Here is a 14,757-nt window from a genome sequence, read left to right as displayed (position 1 = left end):
TTGGTGGCAGGATCTGTAGAGACATCTCAAAATAAAGGAACTACATTAAAAATGTCTCTACTCCACAAGATCATATTCTGATTTTAGACTTCTTTTTTTTAAGAGGTTGCTATCTATGAAAATATATGTGAGGGATAAATGAACCCTGACACTCTAATTCTTTGTAAATTAGAGGATGAATTATTTGCATTAAAAGTGAAGAATATAAACTTAGATATTCAATAATTTGTTTAAATTTGGTTTACATATGGGAGGAGAAGTGCTTTGGTCTAAACAACCTGCCTGTGTTTGTAAGCCATTGGAAAACTGCAATACAGATTTCTGATTTACTGTACATTCTTGTCATAGAGTTTGTCATTAATAGCCAATAACTATATTTAATTTTTAGTCAAATTCTATGTATAGCAACCATAACTAGGTTTAGCAGAAATATATTTTTAACCAGTATTTTTTGATGATAATAGTTGGGAAGTGATGAAAAAAGTAACTGAGTTTGCCTTATTTATATTTGAGCAAATCCAAATTAGTTCATGTGAAAATGACTAATTAGAGAATTTCTAAATACATTCTATTATAGAATCTTGGATGCACTTTGACCTATGATAAATGGATCCTTCTATTTACTTCTGAAAATGTGCAGTATGTTAAAAAAAAAAAAGGCAATTAAAGGAAAATGTGCATTTCTCTAAGAGACTTTAAATATTAAAATAAGCAAAAAATAAACACTTTGTGAGGAAGGATTCTGTCTACCCCATACCACTGCCAAAATAGTCCCTTATAAACTTAGAGCAAACATTTGTAGCAAAAATATGAAGCAAAAAATTGTGGAAACGGAACAAAGATTTTTTCCCCCAAGCTTAACTCATCTGGAGGATTTGTATTACAGTAGACTGCATTCGCTGATTTATGCACTCTTTTATTTGTTTGCTTACTTATTCCTTCTCACTCTACTCCTCTATCAGGAGAGGTTGTTGTCCATGTGCATAATATTTTTATAGCCGGTCTTAAATTATCAAAATCAGTATTAATAAACCCAGTGTTAGCATTGTTCAGTTCAGTTAATAGCATTGCCTGAAGTATGGCAATATGAGTCAATATAAAGTGGGTTTTAACTTCTTTTCTTAGGAATACTGCTGATGAGCTTTCTGGATGATGACATTTATGAGCAATTGACCATTGTCGTTATTGTTGTTGTTGTTGTATATGTAGTAATACTTCGGCTATTCTTCTGCCTGATCCGTAATGGCTTTTAATTCCTGGTAAATACATGAATATGAGATGCGTATAGTGTTAACACTAATAATTTAATTTCCCATTTTAATAGGAAAGATGTATCAAATGATAGCTAGTCAAAAATGTAGTAGTCTATATCAGTGTGAAGGTTTCAAAAGGAGAGCTTCAATTTAAGCTGTGCAGTTGGGAAGTGAACAGAGAGTGTTGTCCTTGTCCACCTGCCACCTGGATCTTCCCTTGCGTTGTTGCATTGGCTGATGAGGTACACTAGCTGGGTTATTTGTTATACGTAGTAAAATCTCTCTGCCAGTTTAAAGAAAGAGAGGGAGTAAGTCCATGGATGAATAGTGAGAACTTTTCTGAGTAACTGAACATAATCTTTCTCTGTAGGGAAAGAGTAGAGACAGAGACCACATGCATTGAGGACGGGCTATTTCACTTGCCAAAGGTTCCTAAAAACTCACTGTGCTATGGTGAAAATAGAACCTTTTACAGCTCCAGGTATATTCTATTAAGACTAGTTAGAATCAGAAAAGATGTATTACAGTACCAGATTCACAACCGGTTGGTAAAGCTACATGCGGTACCCCAACCCCTCCATTGTTCGAAATTTCCATGTAGTTTAGAGAAGATAGAAATACTTCCGGCTTGTTGAATTTTATGAGATTTTATTTTATGAGGTCTGATATGTGCATAGAAGTAGGCATTGCCATAATCCACATCTGACTCAAGGAAGAACACATTATAAAGGATTATATATATTATAAACCACCCTCCCTCATTTTGAGAAAGCTTTTAAAATTGAGCAACTCCTTCCCAAAACGATCATACATCCTATGATAGAACCTGTGAACTTTATGTAAAGAGATGAGAGAATCAAATGTGAAAGCCTAATCTTCACTAAAGATTTTGAAATGATTATACTGATTTGAATCTTCTCATGGGAGGATTTATCTTTGTTCTCAATACTGAAAAATAATGAGAAAAGAAATAATAGACAGAAGTTTTGATATCATATTCTTGATGCAAAATAAAATAACGGAGAATAGAATGTCCAATTCTAAGTAAAGACTTTGCAGGTTATTATCATGGAGGAATCAACAATAGTTCCCCAAATATAGTAGAGTCTCTATATGAATACATATAGTGGAAAGGATTTTTAATTCTCCAGAATCAGGCTGAAGATGTTGAATAGCCTCTTTGCTACAGAATGGAACAATGGGTAGTATACCTGGGAGACCTATTATTATCTTGAGCTCCAACATGATCTTTACTGGAATACTTTTGTCAAGTGTGACTTGGTATTCTATATGAATACACCAAATGTACGGTACCATAGTATATATTTTGTCATGCCTTTACATCTTTATCTGCAAATTCTAGAGTATTTTCTTTACATTTTTATTTGTATGTTGAATACACTTATTCAGAAGGCATTCATCTTTAACTTTTACATAAATACCTAACAATTTAGGAAAAATTCAAATAAAGATAACAGTATTAAAAGACATTTCCTTTCTTTCTATCTTTTTAAAATTACTATTATGTTCAATTAGCCAACATATAGTACATAATTAGTTACAGCTCCAGGTATATTCTATTAAGACTAGTTAGAATCAGAAAAGATGTATTACAGTACCAGATTCACAACCAGTTGGTAAAGCTACATTCAGTACCCCAACCCCTCCATTGCACAACCCCTCATTAGTTGTGCATAACACCTAGTATCTTTAACTTAGGACACTTGCCATTAAAAATAGAGGATTACATGAAAGTTCACATATTAAGAGTTCTGACTTCCTGTTCCTTTCTTCTCTTGGCCATCAGAATGTTTACAGATAAGTTTCATCTTCCCAAACAGGAAAGAGAAGTATCTATCCTGAAGCTTTACCATCCCATAAGTTTCACCCAGCAGAGAATTTCCAATTCTCTTTTTAGTGCACTAAGCATGAATATTAGCAAATAGTTAGAGATCATTAATTAGAGGAAGCCTCTAAAAGGAAAGGTAGGCCAAAATGCACAACAGGAATAAGTAAAAAGGAGTGTTGAGAAAACAGAAACAATTCAGGGATTTTAAAAAATCAAATAATTTATTAATGTACTCAGAGAAAATAAGAGCAGATATTATAAGCCATGAAACAAAAGGAGTGTTTAGAGAGCTGAAAAAGACATAAATGCATGTCTGTGTTCAGTAATTATTTTAAAATACTCATTTGAAAGGTTGGAAGATAAAACTAAAAGTTGGAGAATAAAAAGTTTGGTGAGAAATACTTGAGAGAAGTTAGGAAAATTAGAAGACCAGTGTTCCATTTCCTGAAAACAGTACCTCTAAAATGCAAAAAACAAAACAAACAACCAAACAAAACAAAACAAGCAAAAACAGGGCAGTGTGAATTATCAAACAAATTATCTCAAATTGAAATGGAAGTTTGACAAAGAGAAGGTCTGAAAAGTTTTCAGAAAGGGAGAAGATATAAGTCACATGAAAAGGATCAGGAATGAGAATGGCCTAAGATATCTTGATATCACAGGCTACCAGGAGAAAATAAAAAGCAGTACCTTCAAAATCCTGAGCGAAATTGTTTGTAAAATATAATTAAATAAAAATCAATTAAATGGCTGAAATTTTTTTTTCAGACATTTAGTCTCAAAATTATCTTCATTGCCTCTTAGGATGTAACTGGTTGACATAGTTCACCAAAATAAAGAAGTAAACCAGGAAGGAGAAAAAAAAAAAGAAAAAAAAAACCTATGTAACCTAGGAAGAAAATCCAACATAAAATGAGGAGAAAGAGATCTCAAGGATGAGAGAGGAAGATTCTCAGTCACAAGCCCTAAGAGTACTCAGCCAAGATTAGGGACTCTTGGCAACCCTGAGGAAAGATTTCCCTTAAGAAATTAAACAGATGGGGGGCACCTGGGTGGCTCAGTGGGTTAAAGCCTCTGCCTTTGGCTCGGGTCATGATCCCAGGGTTCTGGGATTGAGCCCCACATTGGGCTCTTTACTCGGCAGGGAGCCTGTTTCCTCTCTCTCTCTGCCTGTCTCTCTGCCTATTTGTGATCTCTGTCTGTCAAATAAATAAAAATAAAATAAAAAAAAGAAGAAATTAAACAGATGAAATATCTGATGTATTCAATTCTATTAAGGGGAGGTTGATGCTAACAGAAGAAATTTTAGAATAAATTAGTGATAAGTTCTTAGATAGCTGAGCAAATTATAATTAAAAATAATTCTCCGGAAACCAAAGTTCTGCCAGAAGGGAAACACCATCCTGATACATATTAAGGCTAAACTACCACTGATCTTCAAACCCTTATTTACCATAATATCAACCCTGAATATTAAAGTAATGACATTACATTATAAACATATTCTGAGAAGGGAGTGAGAAGTGTGCAGTGTGTGTAAGTGCACACAGAAACAGGGGTTTGAAACATGGAGAGTAAGAGAATTCAGTCTTAATTTTCAGAGTAGGAAGCCAATAGATGTTGGCTTTAAAAAAAGTCACAGAATAGCACTGTAAGCATAGTATTTATAGATATGAAGACATATTTCTAAAGAAAGAGCTAAAAGAATGGGATGAAAACACGTGACTGTTATTGCTCTAATAGGCTTTATAGATCCATTTGATTGTTGAAACAATGCTAAAAATAAAAATTAAAGAAAAAGAATAGCTATGCCTCAGTATTTGGTATTATTGAACAATATTAAGTTATCTCTGAGGCGTTGGCCTTGCAGAAATGTTTTTGATTTTCAGAGAATAACTGAACTACCCAAAAAACCTTCTTTCAAAAGAGTTCATGTACAACTAAAGTTTTTAATTGGGTTTGTTCCTCCTGGGTTTGACAAAATCCAGGCTACAGTATCCACTTTGATAGAGATGGTAATAAAGCCAGCCTATTAATTTAGGTCAAAGAATTTTAGGTTTAAAAGAAACATTTGAAATTACACCGCCAAACTCCTCCTTTTAGACATGAGGAAACTAAGGTTCAGAGAAATTAGCGACAGAAATGGAACTGTTCTCAGTTAATTATTAAAAGAGTGTGTCAGCAGAGATAAACAGAAAGGGTCACAATACAGAAGTTATGGAATCAGACTGATGTGGTTTCATACTCTGTTCCTACCTCTAATCATCAAGATGATTTCTGACAAATTATTTAATCTCTCTTAGAGATGAGAGGTGATAGCTTATTTGATTAAGTGAGATGATATATATAAAATGTATCTCTGGCACAGGACACTCAATAAGTTATAATTTTATCACCAATAAAGAGTATACATCTTAATGTGCATAAAATATAGGGGAGTTATGTTCTAATCTGGATACCCCTATAACTAATCATGCAAAGTAGACACTTGAGAATGAGAAAGGGCTCTATTAACAGTAATGTCCGGAACACAGGGTTTTGTGGGGGGTTGGAGGAGCATTTTCTGGTACTTTAATTTCCAGTTTAACGGGTAATTGAGATTTAACTGAAAAAATTGTAAAATGCTTAAAGTATACAATATGATAATTTGATGATTTAATACATGTATACATTGTGAAAGGATTCCCTCACATTGAGTTAATTAACTAACACATCCATCATCTCAGTTATTCACTTTTGTTCTTTCGGTATGAATATGTAAGTTTTATTCTCAGCCAATTTCAATTATATAACACAGTGTTATCAACTATAGTCACCATGTTATATATTAGACATTAGATTTCAAAACCTTAATCATCTTAGAACTCAAAGTGTGTACTCTTTCACCAATCTCTCATTTCTCCTCCAACCCTGGCTGGGTTTTTGTTTGTTTTCTATCTGTTTCTTTCAGTATGATACTTTTTTTTTTTAAGACTTTATTTATTTATTTGACAGGGAGAGAGAGATCACAAGTGCACAGAGAGAGAGGGGAAAGCAGGCTCCCTGCCGAGCAGAGAGCCTGATTCGGGGTTCAACCGCAGGACCCTGAGATCATGACCTGAGCTGAAGGCAGAGGCTTAACCCACTGAGCCACCCAGGAGCCCCCTGATACTTTTTTTTTTTTCTTTCTAGATTCCACATATAAGTGATTCCTTGCAGTATGCAGTATTTGTCTTTCTCTTCCTGGCTTATTTCACTTAGCATAACGCCTTCAAGTTTTATTGATATTGTCACAAATGGTAGGATTTCTTTCTTTTTTAAGACTGAATCATACTCCATTCTATATATGTACATATATGCTACCTTCTTTATCCATTCATCTGTCAGTGGACATTTAGGTTGTTTTCGTATCTTGGCTGTTGTGAATAATGCTGCTATGAAAATTGGAGTATAGATATCTCTTCAAGATAATGATTTGATTCCCTTTGAACATATACCCAGAAATGGATTGCTAGGAGGGCACCTGGGTGTCTCAGTTGGTCAAATATCTGACTCTTGATTTTGGCTCAGGTCCTGATGTTAGGATCCTGAAATCAAGCCCTAAGTCAGGCCCTGCCCTGGGTGTGGAACCTGCTTAAGATTCTCTTTCCCTTTCCATCTGCCCCTCTCCCTGCTCATTTGCACCCATTTACACACACCCACGTGTGTGTACATTCTCTCAAACAAAGAAATGGGAATGCTGTATCCTACGATAGTTCTTTCTTTCTTTTTTTTTTTTTTACTTAGATATAATTGACATATAGTATAATGCATACTCTGAATATCCAGACACTGGTTTAAATGAGGAAAATTTGGATGTCAGGTGTTCTTGTTATGAAGTAGCAGGATTAACACAGAAAATGTGCAAGAGACAATCTGGTGGGCAAAATGGAAGAAATCTGAGTGGTATGTGAGCACAGTACCTGCAATGAATTGGTAACACAATTACCAAGTATTTCACTAATCATAACCTTGGGAAATGTCCCAGTGGAGGGGAAAGGTCTTAAAAGTGAGGTGATTGAGGAATTTAAAGATAGAGGGGGGAACAAAGACTGCAAAGATAGTGCAACCAGTTGATTACTGGCAAGTTGCCTTGATGGCCTACAGAGGGGTAGTAAGAAGCTGAAGACCAGCAATTAAAGTCTAGAGGTAGGAGTCAGAATGTCCTTTTGGTAATTTAAAGGTAGCCTTTTCTGTTGCAGAGGAGGAATAGGCACAGCTGAGTAGCAAACCGAAGGTTGCAGAACTTCAGAGACAACTAGATCCTTAGGCAAAAATGATCTTGTATGTTAAGGTCGGGGATCTGGATGGAAAAGCTCTGGATTGGACCATAACAGATGAGACAGAAAAATCTCCATTTTTGCCCCAAGGATATTGTCTCTACAGACTGTCCTGAATCTTCAGGGCTTGGGGAGTTTCTCACCCTTCCCTAGTAAGAGCTAGCATATCATCTGTGCTAAAGACACTGAAGAAACTTCTCAGTAGAACAGGTAGAGGAATTTCCTAAGAAGCTCTGCTCAACTCCTCTTCTGGAGAGTAGGGCAATAACTAGGTGACAGGGGACAAAGAAGATTATACATCCAAACGCTGTAAAAAAATCGCTACCACATATAAGAGTCAGGAGACTACCTCGGAGATTGGAATTTGATGAACAGATTCAGAATATAAGATAGGACAAAGAATTAATTGACTTTGGAGCACCTCCTGGGGACAGAGTATTTAAAATCCTGGTGAAGACACTGAAGGATAAAGTGAACTCACTGCTGGGGTGACTTTGAGAAGCCTGGAAAAAGCACTGGTTGGTGCTTAGGGATGTGAAAATGATTAAGTTGCCCTAGCAGATAGTAGAGCAAGAAATAAAGAGGCTGAAGCTAAGTGGACATGTTGCAATGGATATATTATGTAAAGTGACAAAAAAAAACAAAAACAAAAAACAAAAACCACTACAAGATTATGTTGGGGATCAGGATCCAGAAGACACATGAGGAGCACATTGTGAGAAGAGCACCAGCATCACTGTAAAGTTCATTTCTTCTGCAGATGAGGGCTAAGTGTAGGGGAGGATTTGGATCACAGAGCTGAGTTCCACATAGGGATGATTAGACCCCAAAATAATAGGGACCAGATAGCACCACTTACCCACAAAATAGGCCAAGAAACTGAAATTAGATAAGCAGCAGCAAGGTTAGAGTGTTAGAAAGAGGACTGACCCACAAAAAACTATGGAGATGGTTTACAGAATGTGGTGTTCTGAGGCACAAAATAGAAAGGCAGCTCAAAAGGATGTTACTTAACATCCACAACTACAAAGAGGCAAGAATTAGAGGAGCTAGTAACTGAAAATACGATTTTTTTATTTAGGTCTCAGTCCTGAGTCAATTTTAAAATCTGAAATCTATTGACTGAACTGGTCTCTAAGTTCCTAAAATGGAAGAACTTGCAACACTGCAATTAATATATATGATAGTAATTCCTCCAGGCCTTGCCCAAAGAAAACTATGGTCATTTGCTCAGGTCCACTGGAGAAAGTGGTTCTTACACATTTTGAAGATTATTGGACAAAAAGTCTCAGTTGGCACTGATACTTGGAGACCTAAAGTATCATCATGGTCTCACTCATAATGGAGATTTATCAGGACAAGGCAGTAAATGGAGTCTTGGCTGAAGCACAGCTCGCATTGTGCCTCTTTAGTCTACATCCTCTCCCAGTGGTCATTTTCCAACTTCCCGAGTGTAATATTGGGATTGATATACTTGGCAGTTGGAATAAACCTCACATTGGGTACTTGGCCTTTGGGGAACACCAAGTGGAAAACTTAAAAAATGACTTCAAAGAAGTAAATCAAAAGTAGTGTTATATCCTGAGAGGGGGGATATGGCAAATATGAGTTCTACCAGTAAAAACCTAAAATGTCAGGAATTATGTTCTTTATCTTATCATTTCTTTCACTAATCTGGTACCTGAAATTGGGTGGGTCATAGGAAATGACTGTAGACCATTGCAAACTCAACCAAGTGATAGCCCCACTCACAGATGCTATGATAGATGTGGAATTATTACTGGAGTAGTTTTATAAAGCCTCAGGTATATGATATGCAGCTGTTCTTGTTCACCAAGAAGATCAGAAACAGTTTGCATTTGCCTATGACGGACCACAGATTCACTGAAAGTGTTGCATAAGTGATATGTTAGCTCTTCTACCTTCTGTCATATTCTGAAGAGGTCTATACGGCCTGGAATCCCATAGGATATCACACTGATGCATTCAAACGAAGGTATCAAGTTGATCAGGATGAACAAAGGGTAGCTAACTTATTAGAGCCTTGTTCTATCACACATATGCTCCACGGGGTAGAATTAAGATTCAGTGACCTGTCACTTCAGTCAGTTTTTATTCAGGGGCATGTCAATCTCTAGCCACAAGGAGTGAAACACAGCTCTTGATAGACTTCTTTAAGTTCTTAAAGCAACATATTCCAAACCTGGGAACACTGCTCCTGACATACTGGGTGATACCGATTTGAATGTCAGAGGTTACCAAATTTTGAGTGGCATTTAGAACACAAAGGACTCAGCTGCAGCTCTAGGCAATAGGGAAAGCTGTTCTGTCACTAGCTCCATAGGACACCTGAAGTCCTATGGTGTTAGAAATGCCAGTGATTGGAAAAATATATAGTAAGTGGTATTTGTCAAGCGCCTGTGGAAAAATGACAACAAAGTCCCTTGGGTTTCTGTTTGCATGCCTTTTCAGAAGTAGCTCTTGGCATGTTGCTGGGGTTCTAGAGATAAGGAATGCTAGATGACAGGCTACCAATGTCATGACAGATGACAGGCTTTACGATCTCGGTTCTATCAGACATTCTGCTATGGTCTGAACGTTTGTATGTCCCCAGAATTCATATGTCAAAATCCTAACTCTTGAAGGTGATGGTATTACAAGGGGAGGGAGGTCTTTGGGGGTGATTAGAACAGAAGAGTGAAATCTTCATGAATGGGAATGCTCTTATGAAAGAGGCTCCCGAGAGATCCTTAGCCTAGTATACCATATAAGAATATAATGAAAGTCTGTAACCTGAAAGAAGGCCCTCACCTAACCATGCTGACACCTTGAGGTTAGACTTCCCATCTCTGGAACTGTGAGAAATAAATTTCTATTATTTATAAATTAGCTGGTTAGTGGCATTTTGTTACAGCAGTCCAAACTGGCTAAGATCCCCTCCAAGTCATAAAGTTGGATAGGTTCAAATAGCAGTTCATTCTCAAATAGAAATTTAACAGGAGGAGTAGACAAGGATAAGCTGAGTGATCAGAGATCCCAGCCCTTAAGCCCTCCAGTCCAGTTGCACCAGATCCATTTCCCTAATTCTCATCCATGATGACTGGAGGGAAGAGTGGACAAGGAGTAAGACAGTTGCCATAAACCACTACATGCTTGTATTTCTTCCACTGTGAAATTTTGAAAAGGAAGATACCAGAGAGTGATGACATATATGTTGCCACCAAATACTTTAATTATCACATTTCTTCAGGGAACTTAATATTTTCTTTTAAGCAGTCACCACAGAGTGGGATGTCAGTGATCCAAAAAATTAGGCTTGCCTCAATATGCTTAATATCACAGTCTCTTCAAGCATCAGTTAAAGTTTTTTTTTTTTTTTCACTTTAATTTTCTTGTTAGGTTAATTTTTTGTTAGCATCATTTTCAGACTTTCAGAGTTGACATACTTACATATGTTGTATAACCACCCATGTTTTCTGTGCAACAGATGGGGAAATCACATATTTCTCAAAGCATTTTCATCTTCTTTTTGAATATTTCCATACAACCTGATTGTACCTCATTGTGGTGGACACAAAAATGAGGTATTTTCTCAAATGATAGTTATTTGTTGTTAGGTGCCTAATATAAAGGTGCCTGACATGAAATAAATACTTGAGCTTTCATGCATACCATAAATGTCATAATTCCTATAAGTATGGATGTGTTAAGGATTAGTAATCCTCATTGTCTTATAAAACCATTATATGTGAAGTTTCAGAATAGTTTTGTCCTTATGTAAGCTTTTGTTCCTGTACTGGAGACATTTGATTATTATTCCTCCATTTTAAGCAAAGAGATTAGACTATTGCAATAGCCTAAATAATCCTTTGGCAGTATTTGTCCCTTCCATGCTTTTATATCTACCACTTCCTATTTAAACTTTCTAAAGTGTATGTCCAATGCTTTTAATGACATCTTAATCCATCCTGGTAAAAATTTTAGCACAACATTCAAGAACGCATATGAAATATCCTCAGCTCACATTTTCTAGTCACATCTAGTATCATTGAGTATTTTATGTGATGAAATAGTGGGGGCATTAATTTATTCATTTTTTTCCATACTCTAAAACCTAATCTTAGATCTCTGTGTTTCTTCTATAGTACCCACCACACTATGTAAGATATAATGGAAATCTAAATGTCATGGGTTTATAACTAGATGTTACATTTTCAGTTGCATGAAAGTTATTGCAAAAATGTAGGTAACCTATTGGAATATAAAAACCTGAATCCAAGTCCTTGAATCCAATCCACTCATTGCCAAAGATTCAGAATTCTATTTCTTTTTTTCTTTTTCTTTTGAAAGATTTGGACAAACAGACATTAACAAGGGTCTTTATTTTTTAATTTTAAGTAAAAAAATTTTTGGTCTTTTTCATCTCTTGCAAGTTTTTATTTAAATTCTAGTTCATTAACATCTGGTGTAATATTTGTTTCAGGAGTAGAATTTAGTGATTTATCACTTACATATAACACACAGTACTCATCAAAAGTGCCCTGCTTAATCCCCATCACCCATCTAGCCCATCCCCTGCCTAACTCCCTCTCTAGCAGCCCTCAGTTTCTTCACTATAGTTTAGACTTGTGGTTTGCCTCCCTCCCCTCTTTTCCTCTTTGCCTACATCCATCTGTTTTGTTTCTTAAATTCCACATATGAGTGAAGTCATATGGTATTTGTCTTTCTCTGACTGACTTATATCACTTAGCATAATACTCTCTAGCTCATCCATGTTGTTGCAGATGGAAAGACTTCATTCTTTTTTTGATGGCTGAGTAATATTCCATTGTGTGTGTGTGTGTGTGTGCATGTGTGTGTGTAAATACATATGACCTCTTCTTTATCCATTCATCAGTCAATAGATATGTGGGTTCTTTTATAATTTAGCTCTTGTTGACAATGCTGCTATAAACACTGGGTGCAAATACTTCTTAGAATCTGCATTTTGTATCCTTTGGGTAAATACCTGGGAGTGCAATTGCTGGGCCATACAGTAATTCTACATTACTTTTTGAGCAAACTCCATATTGTTTTCTGAAGGGCTGCACCAGTTTACATTCTCACCAACAGTTTAAGAGGGCTCCCCCTTCTCTGAATCCTTGTCAACATTTTCTGTTTCCTGCATTGTTAATTTTAGCCATTCTGACAGGTGTGAGGTGGTATCTCATTGTAGTTTTGATTTGTACTTCCCTGATGATGAGTGATGTTGAGCTTCTTTTCATGTGTCTTTTAGCCATTTGCTTGTCTTCTTTGGAAAAACTTCTATTCATATCTTAACTGAATTATTTGGTTTTTTGGGTGTTGAGTTGTATCATTTCTTTATATATTTTAGATACCAACCCTTTATCAGGTATGTCACTTGCAAATGTATTCTCCCATTCCATGGGCTGTCTTTTAGTTTTGTTGATTGTTTTCTTTCCTGTGCAAAAGTTTTTATCTTGATGCAGTCCTAGTAGTTTATTTTTGCTTTTGTTTCTCTAAAGATTCAGCATTCTGATTAAAGAACACTTTGGTGGAGATGGAGAATCTCAGTCCTTCAGAAGGAGAAAGTATTTGGTCTTGATCACATCTGTTTCAGAGTAATAATTAAGTACAACTGAAAAAGAACTCACCACTATGATCAGGCATTTTATGAGTATACAGAGTTTTGTGACCTTCTTGAAAACATGAACAATAGTCCACAATACTACTTTCTTGTAAAAAAGCACCTTAGATCCAAATGCTTGAAATAAAAGAAATTGTTTTAATACAACCTTTTTATAAGATGAGGATTGTCTATGTTTTCAGTAACCTACACTCAGAGGATTATATTTTGATTTATAAAGATATCCTTAAGTTATGTTTGTCATTAACAGTATGACAGAGCCAACTGGGAAGCATATCTATTCATTAATTGCAAAGCAGTGAGCACTCAGGTTCTTTACAGTATGCTCACTACTCTTCCTGAAATCTTATTAGCATACGTTTTGATGATGATTCATCTCCTTTCCACACTAGTAATGTATCATGTCATTCATCACAAAGATAAATGCTTATCCATTTATTTATTCACAATACATATTTTGAATCTCTACATACCAGTCACAGAAGATGCAAGAAAGAATAAGATGCTCTCTGCATGAAACAGCCTCTAGAATATTAAGGTAAGCTAATAAATATGGACTCACATACATTGCAGTGCCATATGATAAATTATTTTTTTTTTAAGATTTTATTTATTTACTTTGAGAAAGAGAGAACATGAGTTGGGGGAAGAACAGAGGGGAGGGGATAAGTAGACTCCATGCTGAGCACGGAGCCCAACAGGGGCTTGGATTTCAGGACCCCGAGATCATGACCTGAGCCCAGATCATGACCCAAGTCGAAATCAAGAGTTGGATTCTTAATAGATTGAGCCACCCAGGCACCCCATAGTAAATCCAAAATAAGCATGATAAACATATAACACTGTCACAAATGTAGTAATTAACTCTGTGTATGTATATAAAGGAGCTTTTCTAATTATCCATGCCAAGCTGGTAAGGAGTACTCTAAGGAGATAAAGTGTTTGAGTAGATAATGTGCATGTGTTTAATCCCAACTGAAGAAATATTACATATAAAAGAATGGAGGTATAAAATATCTATTTCACTAAAACATGAAATAAGTTTAAAGGAAATGAGGCAAAACATTTAAAAAGGGACCATATCAAAAAAGGGTTTTATAAGCTAACTACAGGGTATGAGCTTTATTATAAACAATTATGAGTCATAAGCATTATAAACAGGAGAATCAAGCTAAGGTTTTTTGCTTTAAAAAAGTCCATTTGGGGGGCGCCTGGGTGGCTCAGTGGGTTAAGGCCTCTGCCTTCAGCTCAGGTCATGATCCCAGGGTTCTGGGATGGAGTCCCGCATTGGGCTCTCTGCTCAGCGGGGAGCCTGCTTCCCCCTCTCTCTGTCTCTGCCTGCCTCTCTGCCCACTTGTGATCTGTCTGTTAAATAAATAAATTAAAAAAAAAAAAGTCAATTTGGTGGCAATGGGAAGAGTAAACAAAAAGGAGAGGGCAAGACTAGAAGCAAGAGGTTTTGAAAAATTTGCAAGGAAGTTAAGAAATTGAGTTAACAAGTAAAAGAAAAGATTAATGAGTAGATTTGATAAATAGCAAGGAAAAGCCTTTTCAAGTCTTGACCAATTTAATGTGGGGAAAATGGGTGGAGAAGGATCTAATGGGACTTGAGTTTCTCTTTGGGAATTACATACAAAGCCAACAAAAAGAGAATTCAAGAAAAAGAATACATTCAGAGAAACTATGATTAGTTGAAATCAGAAATGATGC

The 14,757-nt window shown here is 36.1% G+C and overlaps 1 long non-coding RNA gene across 1 annotated transcript in view; it reads left to right on the top strand.

Moving 5' to 3' along the window:
* Positions 1 to 13,599, top strand: part of LOC116584725 — a 34,501-nt gene extending 20,902 nt beyond the window's left edge. Inside the window, exon 3 of the long non-coding RNA XR_004283304.1 lies at positions 13,524 to 13,599. This is a non-coding gene — a long non-coding RNA (uncharacterized LOC116584725). The remainder of the gene's footprint in view (positions 1 to 13,523) is intronic.
* The last annotated feature ends 1,158 nt before the right edge of the window (positions 13,600 to 14,757 follow it).

Source organism: Mustela erminea, chromosome 2, assembly GCF_009829155.1.
Source record: "Mustela erminea isolate mMusErm1 chromosome 2, mMusErm1.Pri, whole genome shotgun sequence".
Taxonomy (NCBI): domain Eukaryota; kingdom Metazoa; phylum Chordata; class Mammalia; order Carnivora; family Mustelidae; genus Mustela; species Mustela erminea.
Note: the sequence above shows the minus strand (reverse complement) of the source record. Positions and strands in the feature narration are given on the sequence as shown.